At 41.7% G+C, this 24,277-nt stretch overlaps 1 protein-coding gene across 1 annotated transcript in view; it reads left to right on the forward strand.

Moving 5' to 3' along the window:
• LOC145401764 (metabotropic glutamate receptor 6-like) overlaps positions 1-24,277 on the forward strand; it is a 413,465-nt gene that overhangs the window by 75,092 nt on the left and 314,096 nt on the right. The window lies entirely within an intron of this gene.

Below are 24,277 nucleotides of genomic sequence, written 5' to 3' on the forward strand. Positions count from 1 at the left end.
GGCCGATTACACTTGGTTCACAGACTACACACATATCCAAAGCCACTACAACACTACAATTACACTTACAAGCACTTCTCACCCTACATACAATCTCTACTAGACAGCCTAAGCCACTTGGTAGAGATACATTGGCTGTATCGTCCCACTTCGGTAGGGATAGGCCGGTCCTGCAGTGGACACTCAAACGGCTGATGAGGTGAGATGATATATATATATATATATATATATATATATATATATATATATATATATAAACCAGAAAGAGAGAGAGAAAGATGGGGTGGTGTCGGAAAACTCTCTCTCTCTCTCTCATCAGGTGGCTGGAGAGAACTGAGTTTTTATGGATGATAACAAAAGGAAAGAGGGATGAAAGGAAGGAGGAAAGGAGAGATGGGAAGAATAAGGAAAGAAATGAAGGAGGGAACACAGGAAGAAGGAAAAGCAAGAAAGATGGAACGAGGAATGGAAGAAAGGAAGGAATGATGGAAGGAAGGAAGGATGGAAAGAAGCAGAAAAGGAAGCAGAAGGGAACACAGGAAGGAAGGATAGGCGGACAGAAAGAAGGCAGGAAGGAGGGAAGAAAGAAAATAAGCGAAGAAAGAGTAAATGAATGGCAGAAGAATAGAAGAACTGAAAGGAGGAAAGATGGCGATAGAGGATGAATGAATAAAGGGATGGATGGAGGAAGGAAGGTAAACGAGGGAGAGAAGAGGGAAGGAAGAAATAGGAAGGAGAGAGGAGAGAAGGAAGGAGGGAAGGCCGAAAGTATGTGAGACGATAAAGAAGAGATATGAAGGAAAGTAGGAAGTCAGGAATGAAGGACGGAAGGAGGGAGGGGGGGGAGGGATGAAGGAAGTGATAGATGGAGGGAGTGGATGAGAAAAGAAAAGCACGAAGGAAGTGGATTAGACGTGAATGACTGATTGAAGAAGGAAAGAAAGAAAAAAAAGAGACTTAACGGAAGGAAAGATAAGGGAATGGGTAAAGAAGAATGGAAGGAAAAAGAGGTCAAAGGAAAGGATGCAAAGATGAGAGAGAGAGAGAGAGAGAGAGAGAGAAAGAAAGAGAGAATATCCCTGAGTAAACCAGCCACATCATTAGACATCCTACCCTTTCCTGTTTATCACCTCTCACCTGCTGGGCAGGTAACTAGATGTATGAGCTGACAGATAAGAAGATAGATTTTTTTTTTATCCGAGGAAGATGGAACCAAAGGCCAGGAGCCCGCAATTATTGTTCCATCCATGAGAAAAACAAAATACAAGAGAGAGCCAAATTCAAGATCTCATCATTTCGAGATGCCTGGACACACTGCGTTTAAAAGACTGGAGATTATAGGAAGAAGGGAATACACACAGAGGGAGACAGTTCCAGAGGTGACCTGTTGCATAAATGAAGGACTGGGAGTAACGGTTAACTCTTGCATTAGAGAGTTAGACAGAAAAGGGATGAGAGTTTGCTGCTAGACGGGTGCTACGCACCCGTCGTAGAGGTGGAGGAATGCATGCAGACAGTTCAGAGGAGCAGTGACCATTGAAGTAGCAATAGGAAAGAGATAAAGATGCAACAGTGCGACGAAAAGGCAGAGGTTGAAGGACGTCAATAAGAGGAAGAGAGTTAATGAGACGAAAAGCCTTTGACTCCACCCTATTGAGAAGAGCTGTATGTGGGGAGCCTCCCCACACATGAGAGTTGTACTCCACACAGGAGCGGATAAAATCCATGTATAGAGTCAACAATTGTGCAGGGGTAAAGAAGGAACGGAGTCGGCTTAGCACACCTAATCTCTTGGAAGCAGATTTTACATGAGATGTAATATGATCTTTCCAAGATAAGTCCCGAGTAAATGAAACCCTAAGCATGTTCAAGGATGATGTAAGATTAAACCAAGTATTATTAAACTATCTATCTATCTATCTGTCTATAGCCCGACGCCCTAATCCCGCAAAGGGTGGCCGCAGACAAAACGCCTCCAAGTCACTCTGTCACCCACCATTTGACTCCCCTCCCCCCAACTCACCCCCCCCCTCCCTCATATACCTCTCAACTCCATCCCTCCACCTCATCCTCGGTCTACCCCTCCCTCTCCCTCCCTCCACCTCACCCACATACACCCTCTTAGTCAGTCTTTCACTCTCCATCCTCTCCACATGTCCAAACCACCTCAGTGTATTTCTCCTAATCTTTTCAACCACATCCACATCTACCCCACAACGTTCCTTCACTTCTTCATTCGTCAACCTGTCCCTCCATGTCACTCCACATGCTCCTCTCAAGTAACTCATTTCCACTGCTCTCACTCTTGACTTGTTCCCCTCTTGCAAGGTCCACGCCTCGCTTCCATACGTCAGGGTAGGGATCACAATACCATCATGCAGAGACTTCTTAACTTCCATACTCACTTCCCTATTTCTCATCACTGCTTTCAGCATGCCTACAAACTTCCTTCCCTGCTGTACCCTTTCACGCACTTCATCCCCCAAAGTTCCATCCTTACTCATCACACTACCCAAGTACTTGAATGCACTCACATTCTCCATATCCTCACCATCCAACCTCACTGCACACTCTGTGACTTCATTCCTCTCAAACACCATAACTTTACTTTTGTTTACATTAACTTTCAGCTTCCTCCTCCTACACACTGTCCCAAATTCATTCACCAAACCTTGCAACGCCCATTCATCTTCACTCAACAATACTGTATCATCAGCAAACAGCAACACCGGAAGCTTCCAAATCTCACCCTCATTCGTTAGGGCCACCCCCACATCCACTGCCCTACCTTGTACCTCCTTTACGACCCCATCCATATATATATTAAACAGCCATGGAGACATTACACACCCCTGTTTCAGTCCCACATTGAGATCAAAGAACTCACTCAGCTCACCATCCACTCTTTCAGCCCTAGCTCCCTCGTACATACTCTTCACAGCACTCAACAATTTCCCCTCCACTCCATATATTCTTAATACCTTCCACATACCTTTCCTATCTATTCTGTCATTAAGCTTTCTCCAAGTCCATGAAGGCAGCGTACACTTTCCTTCCCTTCTCTAGATACTTCTCCACTAAACATCTTAGAACAAATATCTGATCTACACACCCTTTTCCCTTCCTAAATCCCCCTTGTTCTTCTCCAACTAGCTCCTCTGTCATATGCCTAACCCTATCAATGAGTATTCTACCATATATTTTACCAGTCACACTAAGAAGGCAAATACCCCTATGGTTACCACATACTTCTCTCTCCCCTTTTCCTTTGTACAGAGGAACAATTATACCTGATTTCCAGTCCTCTGGAACCCTTCCCTCTTCCCAAGCCAATCTACACAACTTCCATATCCACTCCACAACAATCTCACCCCCATACCTAAGCATTTCACCACATACTCCATCAATTCCTGGGGCCTTTCCCAGCTTAATCTTCTTCATCGCTTCCACTACTTCCGACCTACTGATCTCTTCCTCCCTCCTCTCATCTCTTCTTCTCCCAGCCATTCCCCAACCACTTATACTCACACTGCTCTCAATCTCTACATTCAACAAATCCTCAAAGTGCTCCTTCCATCTCCTCAATTTCTCTCTCTTCTCTACCAACAATCTATTGTTCCTATCTTTCACTCCCTACTATTTCCCCTTTCACACATCCTTACTTTCTTTACCTCCTTCCAAAAAAATTTCTTACTCTCCTCCATTTCACACTCAGATTCCTCCCAAACTCTTCATCCACATTCATCATACTCTCCTTCACCACTCTCTTAACCTCCCTTCTCCTCCTAACATATACCTCTCTTCTCTCTCTCATCTTCTCCTACCTCTACACCTGCCAACCATTCACCATATGCCTTATTCTTTTGTTCCACAGCTCGTTTCACCTCATCATTCCACCATGCTGTCCCTTGCACACCCTTGCATCTCCTCCTCACTCCACAAACCACCTCACACGCTGCGCTTATCTCTTCCGTGAATATCTTACATACGTCTTCCACCCCTTCCATCTGCTCTAGCTCATACCTTCCCAATCTTTCTTCCACTATGCTCTTATACTCTGTCCTCTTCTCGCTATCTTGCAATTTCTCCACTCTTCTCACAGGAGCTGTTTCCTCCTGTCTTCCCCTTCGCCTCCTCAACCACTTTCTTTGCAGCTCTACCTTGGCCATCACTAAGTGATGGTCCGAGACTCCATTCCCCCACCCTCTCCACACCCTTGCATCCAACACTTGTCTTCTCATTCGCTCATCCACACACACGTAGTCTATCATTGCCTTTCGTTCAACAAGTTCACCATCCATCCTCCTCATTACTCTCCATGTATACCGGTGGATCATCTTATGACGAAAGTAGGTGTTGGCTATTGCCAACCCCTTACCAGCACAGATGTCCACCAAAGCACTACCATTCCCATCTACTTCTGCTGGCACACCCCACTGACCAACCACTCCATCCACTCGTACATTCCCGACTTTGCCATTCATGTCTCCAATCAACAGCACTCTCTCGCTCCTCTCAAACTTGTCCATACATGCTTCTACTCTCGCCCAAAACTCATCTTTCACTCTTGCCACTCGATCCTCTGTTGGAGCTTGTATACCTACTTTCATCCTCACCCATACAATCCTTGCACCCACTGTTCCATACTCTCTTATATTCTCCTTCCACTTCTTGCTTATCATCAGACATACTCCCTCTCTTGCCCTCTCATTCTCACTGACTCCCGCACATATACCTACACCGTATTCCCATTCTCTCATCCTTTCACCTTTCCATTTAGTTTCAGTCAATCCACATATATCCACTTTTGCATCCTCAAGCACCTGGACAATCTCTCTCTCTTTCACTTCATCATTCACTCCTCTCACATTCCACGTTCCTACTCTCAGAATGTCCTTTGTCCGTTCCTTAGTCGTCAACGTATGGTCCGTCCGGGTCCGAGGCGCTTTATTTGCTTTTTTAGTTAGTTCTTTTTACGGGGTGGGGCACTAACCCACCACCAACCCTTTTAGTCGCCTCGTACGACAAGCAGGGATACTGGGGGAGTATTCTTGAAACCCCCCTACCCCCAGGGGTAAAAGTTGTGTAATATTGGAGATAAATATTATTCGGCATGATAAATACGAGTTTTTTGTCTCGAACTGGAGCTCAGAGAACCATAGAAACTTCGAATCCCGTCAGTGGGTATACCTGTGGAAGATTTTGTCGGGTTCATAGGTGTAAAACCTGAGTCTTTGATGCATTAAAAACAATAAGATTATTTTTACCCCACTCAGACATACGAGCCAAGTCAGACATCAGGTGTGCCATAGCCTCATCCCTTGTTTGTTGGAGTAATTGTTGAGGTGGACGGTGTAGGAACCGAATGGAAACGTGAAGAGTGGAGTTATCAGCGTATGAGTGGATAGGGTTAGATGTACATCTTAGAAGGTCATTGATGAATAAAAAGAAGAGAGTTTGTGATAGGACAGAGCCCTGAGGAATACCACTGTTATTACATCTAGGAGAAGAACGATGGCCGTCTACAACAGCGACTATAGAACGACCAGAAAGGAAACTAGAGATGAAGACACAGATAGAAGGACAGAAACCGTAGGAGGGCAGTTTGGAAATTAAAGATTTATGCCAGACTCAATCGAAAGCCTTTGAGATGTCAAATACAATTGCAAAGCTTTCGCCAAAGTCCCGAAAGGTGGATGACCAGGAGTCTGAAAGGTAGGTGAGGAGATCGCCAGTGGAGCGTCCCTGACGGAACCCATACTGACGATCAGAAAGAAGGTTGTGATAGGAAAGATGCTTTAAAAATTTTCTATTAAGAATTGACTCGAAAACTTTTGAGATACAGGATGTTAAAGCAATTGGACGATAGTTAGAGGGTTGGGAATGGTCACCCTTCTTTGGGACAGGCTGAATGAGAGCAAACTTCCAGCAAGAATGAAAGGTCCAAGTTGACAGAGAAAGGCGAAAGAGTTTGCCTAAGCAGGGTGTAAGCACAGAAGCAGAGCTCTTGAGAACATCGGGAGGGACTCCATCAGGCCCATATGCCTTATTAGTATTGAGGCCTGTGATGGCAGAAAATACATCAGCTGAAGAAATTTTAATGTCAGCCATGAGGAAGTCAGAGCTGGGAAGTGATGGAGGAACAGCACCGGAATCGTTTAAGGTGGAATTTGAGGAGAAAGTCTGTGCGAAGATATCTGCTTTATCAGTAGAAGAAATAGCTACAGAACCATCAGAGTAGAAAAGAGGAGGGAAGGATGATGAGATAAAGTTGTTAGAAAGGCTTTTGGCAAGGTGCTAGAAGGAGTGGGAAGAATTCGAGTTGGAGAGTTGAGAGCATTTAATATGGATGAAATTATTTGTAGCAGAGCGAAGAACAGACTTAGAACGATTCCGGGCAGAAACGTATGAAAGATGTGATTCAGGGGTGGATTGGCTCCGGTACCTTTTATAGGCCCTCTCCTTGTTGCGGACAGCATTAGAACAAGCGTAATTAAACCAAGGCTTTCATGCATTAGTCAGAGGATATGATGAAGGAATATATGCTTCCATGCCGGAGAGAATAATCTCCGTAATGAGCAAGGCACATCCAGATGGCTCCCGGCCATGGAAGCGATAATCATTCCAGGGAAAATTAAAAAAGTACTGCCTGAGGGCCTCCCAGTCCTAGGCTGTTAGACGAGACTTCACGCAGTAACCCTGAAGATAGAAATATGAATGGACAGGATTATAGACCGGATTGGAAGCAGATGGAAACAGCTAGGAGTTGGACACAGATAGACAGACAGATTGGCGGACGTAGAGAAATATATACAGATTCGAGTATATGGGTTGGTATGGTTAGGTATAGGTTACAATAGAGACGCTATGACAGAAATTGAAACAGACAGACAGCAAACACACACACACACACACACACACACACACACACACACACACACACACACACACACAGATAGGTAGGGAATATATAGATTTACAGATTAATTGGCGGGTAAGATTAGATACAAGTTCAACAAATTGAGAGTTTGGGCAGATGTGTAGCTAAAATAGCAACAAAGACAGACAGAGATTATGCATAGATATCTTGGTTAGATAAGATTATAAAAAAAAAAATGCGTGTAACATGACCTTAATGTGCTCTCCTGTATCATTACCCTTAATCTCATAATATAAACAGATAGATGAATGGACAGTGTGGAATGTAAAGGAAAAGATACTACATGACCGATAGACTGCTGGATGGATTAGCTGGCTCGGATGAAAGGATGGATATAGGCAGATATTGATAGACAAATAGATGGAGATAGACACCGATACACAGATAGCTAGGTATGTAGACGAATCATATAGATGGATGGATAGAGGATGGATAGAGGAAAGAATGTGGATATAGATTATTGTAAACCTATAGCTACAGATAGCTATATACTCAACAGAGGTAGTTAGGTAAATACTCTGGCAGATTCACGTATAGGCGTATAGCTACACGTTGGTTGTACAAGTAGATTAATCTCTCTCTCTCTCTCTCATCACACCCTCAAGTCAACCTCTCCTTCTGCCTCTCTGTCTATCCGTCTCCACAAAACCCACGAGATGAGGGACGGCGGTGTGTAATTGGAAGCGCATTCGTCCCGCATTTGCCAAGTCCCGGGTTCGATTCCCCGGCCGTCCTCGAGGCATTTGAGCATGATCCTTTTACCCAGCCAGGTCTTATCTAAAACTGAAATGGGAACGAGGATGTTTGAAATGATGATTGTGTGTCGTAGCAGTAGTGGTGGTGGTGACAATACTAGTTGTAGTAATAGTAGGAGAAGTAGTAGTAGTAATAGCTGTATTATCAGTAGTAGTGGTACTAATCATAGCGGTATTAGCAGCAGCAGCAGCAGCAGAGGCAGTATTAGCAGTGGTAGTGGTAGTAGTTGCAACCCCAGGCTCATCGGAAAGTGAACCCAGTGGGCTGAAGGCTGAAGGTACCCTTCCTATGAGGGCGACTATCCTTCTTTTGGGCCGTAGGAAGGGCTCTGGGAGGTGCTTTGCATGACCAGGCAGCATAGTCAGTCATATCAGTGTCACCACGTGAAAGAGCATCTCTTCACAACCTGTTGTTTGTCTTCGTTTGGGGGAATGTTTCCTCGGCGTTTTCCTGTTCAGTCACGCTACTGCTATTTGTACGGACATATCGTTTAACTCTTTTAATCTGGGGTCATCTTGTGTGTGTGTGTGTGTGTGTGTGTGTGTGTGTGTGTGTGTGTGTGTGTGTGTGTGTGTGTGTGTGTGTGTTTATTTCAGTAGATTTGTAGCACCAGTTGAAAAGGTCAGGACTCCCAAGGTGGATGGAAGGCTCATGACAGGAGGAACTGCTGCTCCCGTTTCATCAGCCCTCGGGACTAGCTGCTGACCATACCCCTTGGCTGAACTTTTTCAGTGTTTCAGTAACACAGATTGGGCCAGCATACACTCCTGTTATACAAGTTCCTCTTACTGTCGACACCAGACTACGGGCACATTTCACACTACACTTCCTATTCAATTTTTTTTATAATGGCATCTCAACACAAAGTCTTGAGTCCCCAGGGGAGGGGGGAAAAGCATCATAGAAGCCTGCACCATCCGCCCCTGCACCGGTGATGACCAAGCGAGATGCCTGGAACCACTGTCTGACTCACTTCTTTATGTCCGCAACACTTTTTCTTTTCTTTTTTTTTATGTGTCCAACTCTGGGCAAAGGCTTCAGGGCCTATAGCTCGGGGGCAGTAGCCTTTCCCAAGGCCCAGTAGTCCTCCTACACCTCCACATGTCCCCACTTCGGCACTAACATCCACCGTCCATATTGAATACATGCTAGGGCTGTCTCATGCTTTCTCTTTGTTGAACACCATCTTTCCTTTTCTAAACCTCACCTTCTCTTCCTCACAGAGACTCATCTCTCTGAGGCGACTTACAGTAAACCCTTCTCTGTATCCTCCTACTTTCTCTATACTCATTTTAAAGCCAAAGGTGGCTGTTGTGTTCATGTATATAACAACATATCTTGCTTTCGTGTTCCTGAACATGAACCTTCTGAATTCTCTTCTCTCTGGCTTCGGCTATCTTGTCATTCTCTTTCTAAATATATCTGTGCTGATTACTTATCCCCAAATTCTACTGAGAATGAAAAATTCGTCAACTATCTTAACATCTAAGATGGAACACATCCTATTAATTTCCCCCTTCTCTGAAATCTCAATTCTAGATGATCTGAATGGTAATCACCGCCTTGGGCTCTTCTCTCCTTTCACTGAACCACCTGATGAACAAGCCGACATTTTTTCCTATCCTCAATGACCCAGAACAGCTTGAACAACACCCTACCCGTATCCCTGACCGCCTTGGAGAGAGTTCCAACATGCTTGACCTCTTCCCTACAACTAATCCTTCTTCTTGTGCTGTTAATCTTTTCTCTACACTGGGCTCTTCCAGTCACAACCTTATCACCTTACCCTGCCCCAATGCTCCAGTACGGTCCGTGGCCTCTCCCAAGAAGGGACGGCTGTGACACTTTGGAGCTGCTAATTGGGAGGCCCTCGGGCAGTACTTCTATAATTTTCCCTGTAATGATTAGTGCTTCCATGGCCGGGAGCCATCAGAGTCTGCCTTGTGCATTACAGAGGCTAGTCTCTCCGACATGGAAACATACATTCTTTTTACTTACACTGTGATTATTGAAAAAAAAAAAATGTTTAATCAAGCTTCTTCTATTGCTGTCCACAATAAGGAGAAGGCCTACAAAAGGTACCAGAGCCAACCCACCTCTGTATCTCAATTCTCTTACAGTATTATTCTGCCCAGGATCTTGTTAAGTCTGTTCTTTGCTCACCTAAATATAATTTCATTTGTACTAAATGCTTTCAACTCTCCAACTCACCTAAATATAATTTCATTTGTACTAAATGCTCTCAAGTCTCCAACTCAAACTCTTCCTACTCCTTCTGGCACCTTGCAGAATACCTTTCTACATCATCATCCTTCCCTTCTCTTTTCCACTCTTATGACTCTAGATATTTCTTCTACTGATAAGACAGAACGCTTCGCTCAGACTTTCTCCTCCAATTCCACCTTAGACAATTCCGGCGCTGTTTCTCTATCACTTCCCCCTTCTTCCTCATGGCTGACATTAAAATTTCTTGAATTGACGTATTTTCTGCCATCACTGGCCTCAATACTAACAAGATAAATTAGTCTGATGGGGCAAATCCTGTTGTCTTTAAGAACTGTGCTTCTGTGCTTACACCTTGTCTAGGCAAACCCTTTCGCCTGTGTCCGTCAACTTGTACCTTTCCTTCATACTGGAAGTTTGCTCTCATTCAGCCAGTCCCATTCCCAGCCCTCTAATTATCGCCCAACTGTTTTAACTTCCTGCATTTCAAAAGTTTTCAAATCTATTCTTAACAAAAAGAAAGTTAATGCACCTTTTCTATCACAACTTTTTCCGTTCGTAAGTATGGTTCTGCCAGGGACGCTCCACTGGAAATCGTCTAACCTACCTTTCAGAATCCTGGTCATCCTCCTTTCGGGACGTTGATGAAAGCTTTGCCATGCACCTGACATCTCAAAGGCTTTCGATTGAGTATGGCATAAATCTTTACCTTCCAATTTGTCCTCTTAGGGTTTCTATACCTCTGTCTGTGCCTTCATCTCTAGCTTCCCTCCTGGACGTTCTATAGCTGCTGTTGTAGACGGCCATCGTTCTTCTCCTAGAGCTATCAATAGTGGTGCTTCTCAAGGCCCTGTCCTTTAACTCTCTTCCTTTTATTTATCAACGACCTTCTATGGTGTACACCTAACCCTATCCGGTCATACACTGATGACTCCATCCTCCACCTTTCCATTCGGTTCCCACAGCCTTCATCTCAGCAGTTGCTTCAACAAACAAGGGATGAGACTATGGCACACCTAATGTCTGACTTGGGTCATATCTCTGTCTGGCGTAAAAGTAGTCTTGTCATTGATACACCAAAAACAAAGTTCTTACATTTTTCAGTCCATCAAAATCTTCCACTTGATTATCCTCTAATTTTTATCAATATCCAACTCAGTCCTGAATCATCTTTAAACATTCATTCTCTCGGAATTAATATTGGAAAGATCATATTCTCTCTCCTGTAAAATCTGCCTCCAAGAGATTAAGCGTGCAAAGTCGACTTCGTGCCTTCTTTACCCCTGCACAGTTGTTGACTTTATACACGGGTTTTATTCACCCCTGTCTAGAGTACAACTCTCATGTCTAGGGTGGCTTCCCACATACAGCTCTTCTCAACGAGGTGGAGTCAAAATCTTTTTGTCTCATTAATCTCCTCCTCTTACTGGTTCCCTTTAACTTTTGTCTCTTCACTGCACTGGTTGCATGTTTATCTCTATCGCTGCTTCAATTGTCATGTCTCCCTTGAACTGTCTGCTTGCATCCCTCCACCATTACGGCCCGTCTAGCAACAGACTCACATTCTCTTTTTGTCCAGCTATCTAATGAAAGAGTTAACCCTTACTCCCGGTCTTTCATGTATGCAACAGGTCAGCTCAGGAACTGTCTTATTCTGTCTGTATTTCCTACTGCCTATGACCTCCAGTCTTGTAAACGGAGTATCTCCAGGCATCTCGATATTAGCAGATCTTGAATTTGGCTCTCTGTTATCTTATTTTTTTTTTTCTTCGTGGGAAGAATCTTATGGGCTTCTGGTCTTTGGTTTCTTCTTGTTTTGCATAAAAAAAAAAAATCAGCAAAGGGCTCTGATATTGAAGGGGTCAGTGAAGGTTGTATTTAACCTAGAAAGTGGGAAAACTCTACTAAATGTGAATATAATCGTCTGAACATAACAAAAATAAATCACAATAGCTATACGCCATTGGTTTCAAGAAAGTGTCCTTCTTTAGTCCGAGGACGTACTCGTATTTTATTGGCGCTGCTACAAGACTATTGAATTTAGCTTAGGCGTGGCTTTATAAATGGAAGTGTCAGATACGTTCATTATTAATACTTTTCATAAGCCAAATGAAAATCGTCTGGTGACATAAACGGTGAGAGAAAAAAATCCTTGTGTTGAAGGGATTAATAGGAGGAAAAAGTAGAAGATTCAACAACAAACTTAGTGGTCCTTTCCAGACTTTGTAACAGATAAGGATATATATATATATATATATATATATATATATATATATATATATATATATATATATATATATATATATATATTATAACTTTGTAACTCTCCCAACATCCGCCTGGACGAGGGCGGCAGGAATAAGTGAGAAGGAACATGATGCAGCATACGGTAGAAAAACTGTCATTAAAATTTAACAAAAGATATTGAACTGTGAAACTGTCTGCAATGGAAAGGTATCTTCAGTGCCATACCACTGCGCTGTTATTGTACTCACAACTTTCTGAAAGACAGGAAATAAACTGTCAAATTTTCGTTTTATTCCACTAGAAACGTGCTTAGCTGGGATAAAAAGCTAATCATTTATCCAGACCACTTTTGACTGATTTTACTGTACTAGAATCTGCCACATCTCTTAACAATTTGTTCCATATACTGATAATCCCATCGAAGAGAAAAAAATTACTTCATTTGTCTGGAAACGTCCGTTGGCAGTTTCGTAACGTTACCTCTAGTGTAATTCGACCATCTACTATGGCGTTCTTATCTTTAAAACTGTTATGCACTAAATCAAGTTTTCGTAATGTGCACTTTGAAAGTAAAATGGCTCTAGTTCTTTAAAACGTTCCTTGTATGGTCTGTTACTTAATCGTGGTAACAATACTGCGGATACGGGCACATGACAGTATTGTGGTCTATAAGGTATTCTACAGTGTGATCAATATTCTCGTATCAGAGTTCGAATGCAATGCCTGCAAATTCAACCAGTCTGTTAGCTTTCACCATTCCCACCAAGCACTATAGACTTAGTTTTAATTCTTTTATTGTTGTTACATTTAAATCTTTTTCTCGGTTTACAGTCACGAGTTTAGTAATACCAGTATTCATATTAAAGCTTTTTTTTTTTTTTTTGCTCCCAGTACTTTGGAATTCTCATATGTCATGATTAATATTCAGTTAAATTTTCAGAACCCATATTAACAGGTTATCAACATATCTCTGAATTATTAGTTTGTATTCACAGGTATCTGCCATGTTACCGACTTTCATATTGTCAGCGAATCTGGATACGTTACAATACAAACCTTCGTCAACAACGTCCACTCAAATCTCAAACAGTTTTCTACTCAGATCTGAATTACAATTGATACCAGAGACTTTAAGTTTCCGAGGAAGTTGATAATGGAAAACCTTACTGTCTTTTATCTTATATATCAATATATCTTATATATCAATAACATCATTATAAAAGTCAAGGAAATTTGTGAGCCATAATTAATTGTTCCATAATCCATGTGTGAGTCTTTGAACAGATTATTCTTGTTCTAAATGCTTAATTAATTTTTCTCTAATCATGGTTTGAAGCAACTGACATACGACTGACGCTGATTAGACAATACATTCCTTTTTGTGAGATAATGACATTTTTATCATTAAAGTTATATTTTCTAGTTTTCACGCCTCGCACAGCACCGCTCATTAGTGATATATTATACATTTGAGCTAAAATGTTGCCATGAATTATTTTTTACTTCCTTTAAAACTCACAGAGATATTCTATCAGACCCTGCTGTTTTGATGATCTTAAGTTTACTGATCCTAAACAATATGTATCTCTCACTATTCATTATGTCACTAACTGTGCGATCTTCATCTACATGGACAAGGAATTATATAGGAACTGGACATGGATTTTCCAGTATAATTACCATGTAACGTTTTATATATATATATATATATATATATATATATATATATATATATATATATATATATATATATATATTATATATATATCTGTATATATATATATATATATATATATATATATATATATATATATATATATTGTTACGGAATAGCGAAAGATAATGTACACTTTAAGTGAGAATACTAAAAATCACTACTGTCCCGTAAAGTTCCAGGTTCAAAACAAAAGAGTTAGGTAAAATTACAAGTTAAAGTTTAATGCTCAAACTAACAACAAAACATTCAGGACTCATAAGGATAATGTAATGGCAAAAAACAGGTTAAATATATGGTTAACTGCAATAGCCTCTATTAACACGAAATTAGCAAGGGTAAATTTACCTAAGTCAGCCCTGATAAAATGAAAATACACTGGGTAATGCTCAGTTAATGCAAGATAAATTATTACAGATACAAACTGTTATGAACAATGGCTAACAATAAGACCTTACCTGAATTACAAAAACCTCACTTGGCCTACAAATTAACAACTTATGCTATACAGTACAAGAACAAAATGCAATAACACTTATACCCAAATTACACAGCTGCTAGATGGTTGGAGACTTCCTGAGCACTCAATAATAACTGTACAGGGGAGGACAGAGATGTGAACAAAATGAGGATTAGATCTAAGTGGCAATAATACAGAGACAGAGCTCATTATATAGGGGCAGGCAGAGCTTGATACAACTTGTAAGAAGAACGCGCAAATGAAGCCATGGAGACAAAGAGTTGACAATCCCACTCTGAACAACAGAAAGAACGACTTACTCTACTATAACGGTAGAAGGGGGGGAGTGAGGTAGAACACGCTCGTGATCAAACAGGCAGCACACTGTACGTTAGAATTATACAAAGGATGATGAAATCATAGGCTATGTAACACCTCCCCACAAAGAAAAAAGAAATTTACAAAGGAAATTTCTTATTACTCTAAAACAATCTGTCTAAATTCTAGATAAGCAATCTGCAATAACATTTTCTTTCCCCTTGACATGTTGTATGTCTAATGAATACTCCTGAAGAAGTAGACTCCATCTTGTCGATCTCTGATTTTTATCTTTAAACTTACTAAAGAATTTCAGTGGGTTATGCCCAAAATCAAGGCCAAAAGCTCTTTCTCAATAGTTGAGTAGTTCTTTTGAGGTGGAGTGAACTTCTTACTGTAATAAGATACAGGGTGTTCAATACCCTGATCATCCTCTTGCAGCAAAACAGCCCCAGCTCCTGTATCACTTGCATCAACAGCCATCTTAAAAGGCTTAGCAAAATTTGGAGTAGCGAGCACTGGCTGACTTAATAGGATAGCTTTAAGTTTGTTGAAAGAGGACTCACAGTTATCGGTCCAGACAAATTTAACTCCCTTTTTCAGTAGGTCTGCAACTGATGATACAAGAATTGAAAAGTTAAGAACAAATCTCCTGTAAAAACCTACCATTCCCAAAAATCTTTGTAGCTCTTTCCTACTTTTAGGTCTGGGAAGATCACTAATAACCTGAACCTTAGCTGCTGGTGGTGCAAAATGTCCATCACCAATTACGTAACCAAGGTACTGAACTTTAGCTTGACCAAACTCACACTTTGATAAATTAGCTACAAGATTAGCCTGAACCAAACGCTCAAGAAATTTACTGACATGGCATACGTGATCTTTCCAGTTGTCACTGAAGATTAATACATCATCAATATAAACAACACACCCTGCCAAACCCTCTGTTACAACATTCATGAGCTTCTGAAATGTGGTTGGTGCATTCTTCATACCATATGGCATTACAGAACATGCAAAAGTCTTTCCTAGTGTTACAAAACATGAGATCTCCCTAGCACGTTCAGTCATAGGTACTTGCCAGTATCCCTTTAACAAATCAAACTTACTTATGTACCTAGCCTTTCCGATCTTGTCTATGCAATCTTCCACGAGAGGGAGATGGTAAGTGTCTGTTTTGGTTATCTGATTAACACATCTGTAGTCTATGCAAAGCCGCTGTGACCCACCTGGCTTAGGGACTAAAGTGACAGGAGAACTCCACTCGCTCTGACAGGGCTCAATCATCTTGTGGTCCAACAGGTAGCCAAGCTCCTTCTGGGTGAGAGGAACTCTCACTGGGTTCACACGGTAAGGAGGCAGTTTAATTGGCTTTGCATCTCCAACATCGACATCATGCTTCAACACAGTGGTTCTTCCTGGAATGGCACGGAACACTTGCGGGTACTCCTGCAGTAATGCCGAAAACTCCTGCCTTTCCTTGGGAGGTAGATGAGAAAGCTTAGTCTGGAGATCATTCATGATATCAGGATTCTTCCCCAAACTATCAATCAGGCTCATGCTGCATGGGAGAGCTTCACTTGCAGACTCGGGTGGAACAGCTACGGTGGAGACTGGATTATTTTCGTCCCACCTGTGATATAACTTTAGCATGTTGATGTGACATAGTTGCTTGTTCTTTCTACGATCTGGTGTGGCGATGACATAGTTGACATCACTGAGTTTCTTCTCCACGAAATAAGGACCACTAAACTTGGCTTGAAGAGGTTGCCCATGCACTTGTAGCAGAATCAAAACCTGATCTCCTGGCTGAAAGTGGCGTAACCTGGACTTCTTATCATACCAAGTGTTCATCTTCTCCTGAGCAGCTCCTAAATTCTCTTTCGCCAGCTGTAAAGCAGTGGACAGCCGTTCTTTGAACTTCATCACATACTCCAGCAGGTTGACGTCATCTTCCTCCGACAGCCAGCATTCCTTGAGTAGCTTAAGGGGTCCTCTTACTTCATGGCCAAACAGTAGTTCAAAAGGTGAGAAGCCCAGTGATTCATTTGGAGATTCTCTTGCAGCAAATACAACGAATGGAAGACCTTTGTCCCAGTCTTTCTGATGTTCCAAACAGTATTTCTTGAGCATCGATTTGAGTGTTTGATGATATCTCTCCAACGCTCCTTGGGTCTGGGGATGGTAAGCTGAAGACGTGATCTGGGTGATGCCCAACTCTTTCAGAGACTGCTTGAAAACATTTGACATGAAATTACTTCCCCGGTCTGACTGTACCTCCTTGGGCAGACCAAACTTTGTGAAGAACCCCAGCATTTCCTTAACCACGTTCTTTGCTGAGATATTTCTAAGTGGAATGGCTTCAGGATAACGAGTAGCCATATCAATCAGGGTCAACACATAAGAAAATCCTGAAGAAGTCTTAGGAAGAGGGCCCACAATATCCACCAACACACGGGTGAATGGCGCCTCAAAAGGAGGAATGGGAACTAGAGGTGCAACCTTTTCGGTCTGATTACACTTCCCCACAACTTGACAGGTGTGACAAGACTTACAATACCAGGAAACATCCCTGAAGATACCTGGCCAGTAGAAGTGTTTCAAAATGCGTGCCACAGTCTTCCTAACTCCAAGGTGTCCTGCCAAACTGGAATAATGAGCCACTCTAATGATATCCTGCCTACAAACACGAGGGATGACAACTTGATGTACAACCTCCCATTCACAGTCGGCTGATGCTGTTGGGGGTCTCCACTTCCTCATAAGTACTCCTGACTTTACATAATAACAAGTAGAAGCACCGGCTGACTCTTCTTCACTGTAAGCAGAGTTAGCTAGACCTTTCTACTCAGGGTCAGCAACCTGCAACTCAACCAACTCTTGACGAGACAAATTATCAACACTACGGGGTACTGCCTCATCTGGTGAGTGGTCCAAATTAGCAAGAAAAGTGTCAGCTAGGATAACATCATCATCATCTTTATCCTCTAAATCGCCAGTAACTTTAGACTTAGCCCTAGTGACAGCACATGCAGGGAACACATCAGGGACATCACAATCCTGGGTCGCAGCCACTGGCTCACCAGACAACTGAGGAGCTGGACACACCTGACTTCCACCAATATCATTTCCAAGTAAGAAAGTTACACCTGACATTGGGAGTGTCTCAACCAACCCAACCATAACGGAACCATTAGCAAAACCAGACTCTAAATTCACTCTGCACAGAGGGACAGAGAAGTAATTATTCCCTACACCTTGTAAGATTACAGTTTCATCAGAGGAATTAATATTAGAGCCTAGAACACTGGTCAGCATAAGGGATTGGCAAGCACCTGTGTCACGATATATTTTAACTGATTTCCTGTCATTACTGTCCAGAGGACTGACAAAACCATCAGACAGGAAATTAGCACATGAACTCTTGAGAGTGTCACCCACGTTACTGCTCAAAAGAGGAGCTCTATCATGAGAATTTAATTTACCCCTCAAAGCAGGTTCAGTTAACTCAGTTAAAGAAATCTGGGAACTCTCAAGGGTGGACACTAGACCAATTGACTGAATATTTAAAGACTCCTTTTTGTTCACATCACGCTGTCTCCTGAAACATCTCTCCGTAGTATGACCAAGCTTACTACAAAAAGTACATTTACTTTTCTGAAATCTAGAGGTGGAGCTGGTATTTACTTCCTGAGAAACATCATCTTTATTCTCTTTCCTGTTACCTGTACTCTGAATAGAGGCAACGTACTTACTCTCAGCTTTCCCTTTTTCTTTAGAATATCTCTTGTGAGTTAGAACATATTCATCAGCTAAAACTGCAGCATCGGACAAATTATCTATTCTTTTCTCATCAAGATATAGGCTTACATCTTTATAAATACACTTCTTGAAGTCCTCCAGCAAAATCATTTGGTTAAATTTACCAAAATCAGAATCCACATTCTTAGAATTTAACCACTGCTCTAACAGATCTTCTTTGATTTTTGCGTACTCAACATGGGATTGCTTATCTTGCTTGTAAGTTGTCCTAAATTTTACTCTATAAGCTTCAGGAACAAGCTCATAGGCCTTAAGAATCAAGCTCTTAACTACATCATAATTATCAGATTGATCCTGAGGCAAAGATGCATAAGTTACTTGAGCTTTACCGGTGAGAACAGTTTGAAGGAGTACTGGCCAATACTTTTTTGGCCAATTAAAACCTGTAGCTACCCTCTCAAACAACTGAAAATACTTTGTTAAATTAGATTCATTAAAAGAAAGGACAAATTTAACATTTTTAGCCACATCAAAATCATCAGAGCTAGATGATCCAGTTCCACCTTGTTTCATGCGATACTCATGGTCTGCCTGAATCCTAGCAATTTCAACTTTTGCCTCAGCCTGTGCCTGTGCCTGTGCCTCCTGAATACGAGCCTGAGACTCAGCCTCCTTAGCACGAGCCTGAAACTCAGCCTCCTTAGCATGAGACTCCGCCTCCTTACCCTGAGACTCAGCCTCCTTAGCACGTGCTTGAAACTTAGCTTCCTTCACACGAGCCTCCTGCAGGGCTAGCTGTAACTTAGCTAATTCTATCTGCGTTTGCTCATTTGGAGGAGTTACATTAAACAAGCTTTTATTAATCATGCCAACAATTTGATCTTTAGAATGATGAGAGCGAACAGCATTTCCCAATTGTTGAGCAACAAGCTTAAGTTCATTCTTTGTTTTGTTTTCTACATCCAACACTGTTTGCACATTTGACAAAAAATCTTTGGCTTCATCAAGAGTAGTAACAGTAGACATCATGAATAAATCACAGTCACAAAATATCAAGCAATATCCTTATGATAATATCCTGAATATCCTGATAAGAGGTCGCCAAATTTATGTTACGGAACAGCGAAAGATAATGTACACTGTAAGTGAGAATACTAAAAATCACTACTGTCCCGTAAAGTTCCAGGTTCAAAACAAAAGAGTTAGGTAAAATTACAAGTTAAAGTTTAATGCTCAAACTAACAACAAAACATTCAGGACTCATAAGGATAATGTAATGGCAAAAAACAGGTTATATATATGGTTAACTACAATAACCTCTATTAACACGAAAATAGCAAGGGTAAATTTACCTAAGTCAGCCCCGATAAAATGAAAATACACTGTGTAATGCTCAGTTAATGCAAGATAAATTATTACAGATACAAACTATTATGAACAATGGCTAACAATAAGACCTTACCTGAATTACAAAAACCTCACTAGGCCTACAAATTAACAACTTATGCTATACAGTACAAGAACAAAATGCAATAACACTTATACTCAAATTACACAGCAGCTAGATGGTTGGAGACTTCCTGAGCACTCACAATAATAACTGTACAGGGGAGGACAGAGATGTGAACAAAATGAGGAGTAGATCTATGTGGCAATAATGCAGAGACTGAGCTCATTATACAGGGGCCGGCAGAGCTTGATACAACTTGTAAGAAGGACGTGCAAATGAAGCCATGGGGACAAAGAGTTGACAATCCCGCTCTGAACAACAGAAAGAACGACTTACTCTACTATAACGGTAGAAGGGGGGGAGTGAGGTAGAACACGCAAGCCTGGTCACTATGGAAGCCACGAGGCGAATCGTGATCAAACAGGCAGCACACTGTAAGCTAGAATTACACAAAGGATGATGAAATCATAGGCTATGTAACAATATATATATATGTATATATATATATATATATATATATATATATATATATATATATATATATATATATATATATATATTTAGGTAAAATTACAAGTTAAAGTTTAATGCTCAAACTAACAACTAAACATTCAGGATTAATAAGGATAATGTAATGGCAAAATAGGTTACATATATGGTTAACTGCAATAGCTTCTATTAACAAGAATTTAGCAAGAACAAATTTATCTAAGTCAGCCCTGATAAATGAGAGAACCGAATAATGCTCACTTAAAGTAGGATATAATATTATTACAGATACAAAACATTACTAATACTGGCTGACATTAAAAACTCTACATGAATCACAAAAACCTTACCAGGCCTACAAATTAACGCCTTAGGCCACACAGTACAAGAAAAATGGTAACAACACTTATAATCAAATTATACAGCAGCTAGATGGCTGGAGACTTCCTGAGCACTCACAATAATAATACACTATACAGGGGAGGGCAGAGATGTGAACAAAATGAGGAGTAGATCTAAGTGGCAACTAATGCAGAGACTGAGCTCATTATATAGGGGGCCGGCAGACCTTGATTCAACTTGTAAGAAGGACGCGCAGATGAAGGTATAGAGGACGAAGAGTTGACACTCCTGCTCTGAACAACAGAAAGAACCACTTACTCTACTATAAGGGGGAGAAGGGGGGAGTGAGGTAGAACACGCAAGCCTGGTCACTATGGAAGCCACGAGGCGAATAGTGATCAAATATGCAGCATACTGTACGTTAGAATTATACAAAGGATGATGTAACACCTCCCCACAAAGAAAAAGAAATTTACAAAGGAAATTTCTTATTACTCTAAAACAATCTGCCTAAAGTCTAGATAAGCAATCTGCAATAACATTTTCTTTCCCCTTGACATGTTGTATGTCTAATGAATAATCCTGAAGAAGTAGACTCCATCTTGTCAATCTCAGATTTTTATCTTTAAACTTACTAAGGAATTTCAGTGCGTTATGATCGGTATAAATGACTATGGGGTCAAAACCAGAACACAAATAAAATGAAAAATGCTGTAAACCGAAAATCAAGGCCAAAAGCTCTTTCTCAATAGTTGGGTAGTCCTTTTGAGGTGGAGTGAACTTCTTACTGTAATAAGATACAGGGTGTTCAATACCCTGATCATCCTCTTGCAGCAAAACTGCCCCAGCTCCTGTATCACTTGCGTCAACAGCCATCTTAAAAGGCTTAGCAAAATTTGGAGTAGCGAGCACTGGCTGACTTAATAGGATAGCTTTAAGTTTGTTGAAAGAGGACTCACAGTTATCGGTCCAGACAAATTTAACTCCCTTTTTCAGTAGGTCTGCAACTGATGATACAAGAATTGAAAAGTTAAGAAATCTCCTGTAATAACCTACCATTCCCAAAAATCTTTGTAGCTCTTTCCTACTTTTAGGTCTGGGAAGATCACTTATAACCTGAACCTTAGCTCCTGGTGGTGCAACGTGTCCATCACCAATTACGTACCTAAGGTACTGAACTTTAGCTTGACCAAACGCACACTTTGACAAATTAGCTACAAGATTAGCCTGAACCAAACGCTCAAGAAATTTACTGACAAGGCATAGGTGATCTTTCCAGTTGTCACTGAAGATTAATACATCATCAATATAAACAACACACCCTGCCAAACCCGCTGTTACAACATTCATGAGCTTCTGAAAAGTGGCTGGTGCATTCTTCATACCATATGGCATTACAGAACATGCAAAAGTCTTTCCTAGTGTAACAAAACATGAGATCTCCCTAGCACGTTCAGTCATAGGAACTTGCCAGTATCCCTTTAACAAATCAAACTTACTTATGTACCTAGCCTTTCCGATCTTGTCTATGCAATCTTCCACGCGAGGGAGAGGGTAAGTGTCTGTTTTGGTTATCTGATTAACACGTCTGTAGTCGATGCAAAGCCACTGTGACCCACCTGGCTTAGGGACTAGAGTGACAGGAGAACTCCACTCGCTCTGACAGGGCTCAATCATCTTGTGGTCCAACAGGTAGCCAAGCTCCTTCTGGATGAGAGGAACTTTCACTGGGTTCACACGGTAAGGAGGCAGTTTAATTGGCTTTGCGTCTCCAACATCGACATCATGCATCAACACAGTGGTTCTTCCTGGAGTGGCACAGAACACTTGCGGGTACACCTGCAGTAATGCCGAAAACTCCTGTCTTTCCTCGGGAGGTAGATGAGAAAGCTTAGTCTGGAGATCATTCATGATATCAGGATTCTTCCCCAAACTATCACTCAGGCTCATACTGCATGGGAGAACTTCACTTGCAGACTCGGGTGGAACAGCTATAGTGCAGACTGGGTTATTTTCGTCCTGCCTGTGATATAACTTTAGCATGTTGATGTGACAAAGTTGCTTGTTCTTTCTACGATCTGGTGTGGCGATGACATAGTTGACATCACTGAGTTTCTTCTCCACGAAATAAGGACCACTAAACTTGGCTTGAAGAGGTTGCCCATGCACTTGTAGCAGAATCAAAACCTGATCTCCTGGCTGAAAGTGGCGTAACCTGGACTTCTTATCATACCAAGTGTTCATCTTCTCCTGAGCAGCTCCTAAATTCTCTTTCGCCAGCTGTAAAGCAGTGGACAGCCGTTCTTTGAACTTCATCACATACTCCAGCAGGTTGACGTCATCTTCCTCTGACAGCCAGCATTCCTTGAGTAGCTTAAGGGGTCCTCTTACTTCATGGCCAAACAGTAGTTCAAAGGGTGAGAAGCCCAGTGATTCATTTGGAGATTCTCTTGCAGCATATACAACGAATGGAAGACCTTTATCCCAGTTTTTCTGATGTTCCAAACAGTATTTCCTGAGCATCGATTTGAGTGTTTGATGATATCTCTCCAATGCTCCTTGGGTCTGGGGATGGTAAGCTGAAGAAGTGATCTGGGTGATGCCCAACTCTTTCAGGGACTGCTGGAAAGCATTTGACATGAAATTACTTCCCCGGTCTGACTGTACCTCCTTGGGCAGACCAAACTTGGTGAAGAACCCTAGCATTTCCTTAACCACTTTCTTTGCTAACATATTTCTAAGTGGAATGGCTTCAGGATAACGAGTAGCCACATCAATCAGGGTCAACACATAAGAAAATCCTGAAGAAGTCTTAGGAAGAGGGCCCACGATATCCACCAACACACGGGTGAATGGCGCCTCAAAAGAAGGAATGGGAACTAGAGGTGCAACCTTTTCGGTCTGATTACACTTCCCCACAACTTGACACGTGTGACAAGACTTACAATACCAGGAAACATCTCTGAAGATACCTGGCCAGTAGAAGTGTTTCAAAATGCGTGCCACAGTCTTCCTAACTCCAAGGTGTCCTGCCAAACTGGAATCATGAGCCACTCTAATGATATCCTGCCTACAAACACGAGGGATGACAACTTGATGTGCAACCTCCCATTCACAATCGGCTGATGCTGTTGGGGGTCTCCACTTCCTCATAAGTACTCCTGATTTTATATAACAACAAGTAGGAGCACCGGCTGACTCTTCCTCACTGCAGGCAGAGTTAGCTAGACCTTTCAACTCAGGGTCAGCAACCTGCAACTCAACCAACTCTTGACGAGACAAATTATCAACACTATGGGGTACTGCCTCATCTAGTGAGTGGTCCAAATTAGCAAGAAAAGTGTCTAGGATAACATCATCATCATCATTATCCTCTAAGTCACCAGTAACTTTTGACTTAGCCCTAGTGACAGCACATGCAGAGAACACCTCAGGGATATCACAATCCTGGGTCGCAGTCACTGGTTCACTAGACAACTGAGGAGCTGGACACACTTGACTTCCACCAATGTCATTTCCAAGTAAGAAAGTTACACCTGACATTGGGAGTGTCTCAACCAACCCAACCATAACGGA

This window comes from Coenobita brevimanus, chromosome 56 (genome assembly GCF_032717465.1).
Source record: "Coenobita brevimanus isolate Jiangsu-jjx chromosome 56, ASM3271746v2, whole genome shotgun sequence".
Taxonomy (NCBI): domain Eukaryota; kingdom Metazoa; phylum Arthropoda; class Malacostraca; order Decapoda; family Coenobitidae; genus Coenobita; species Coenobita brevimanus.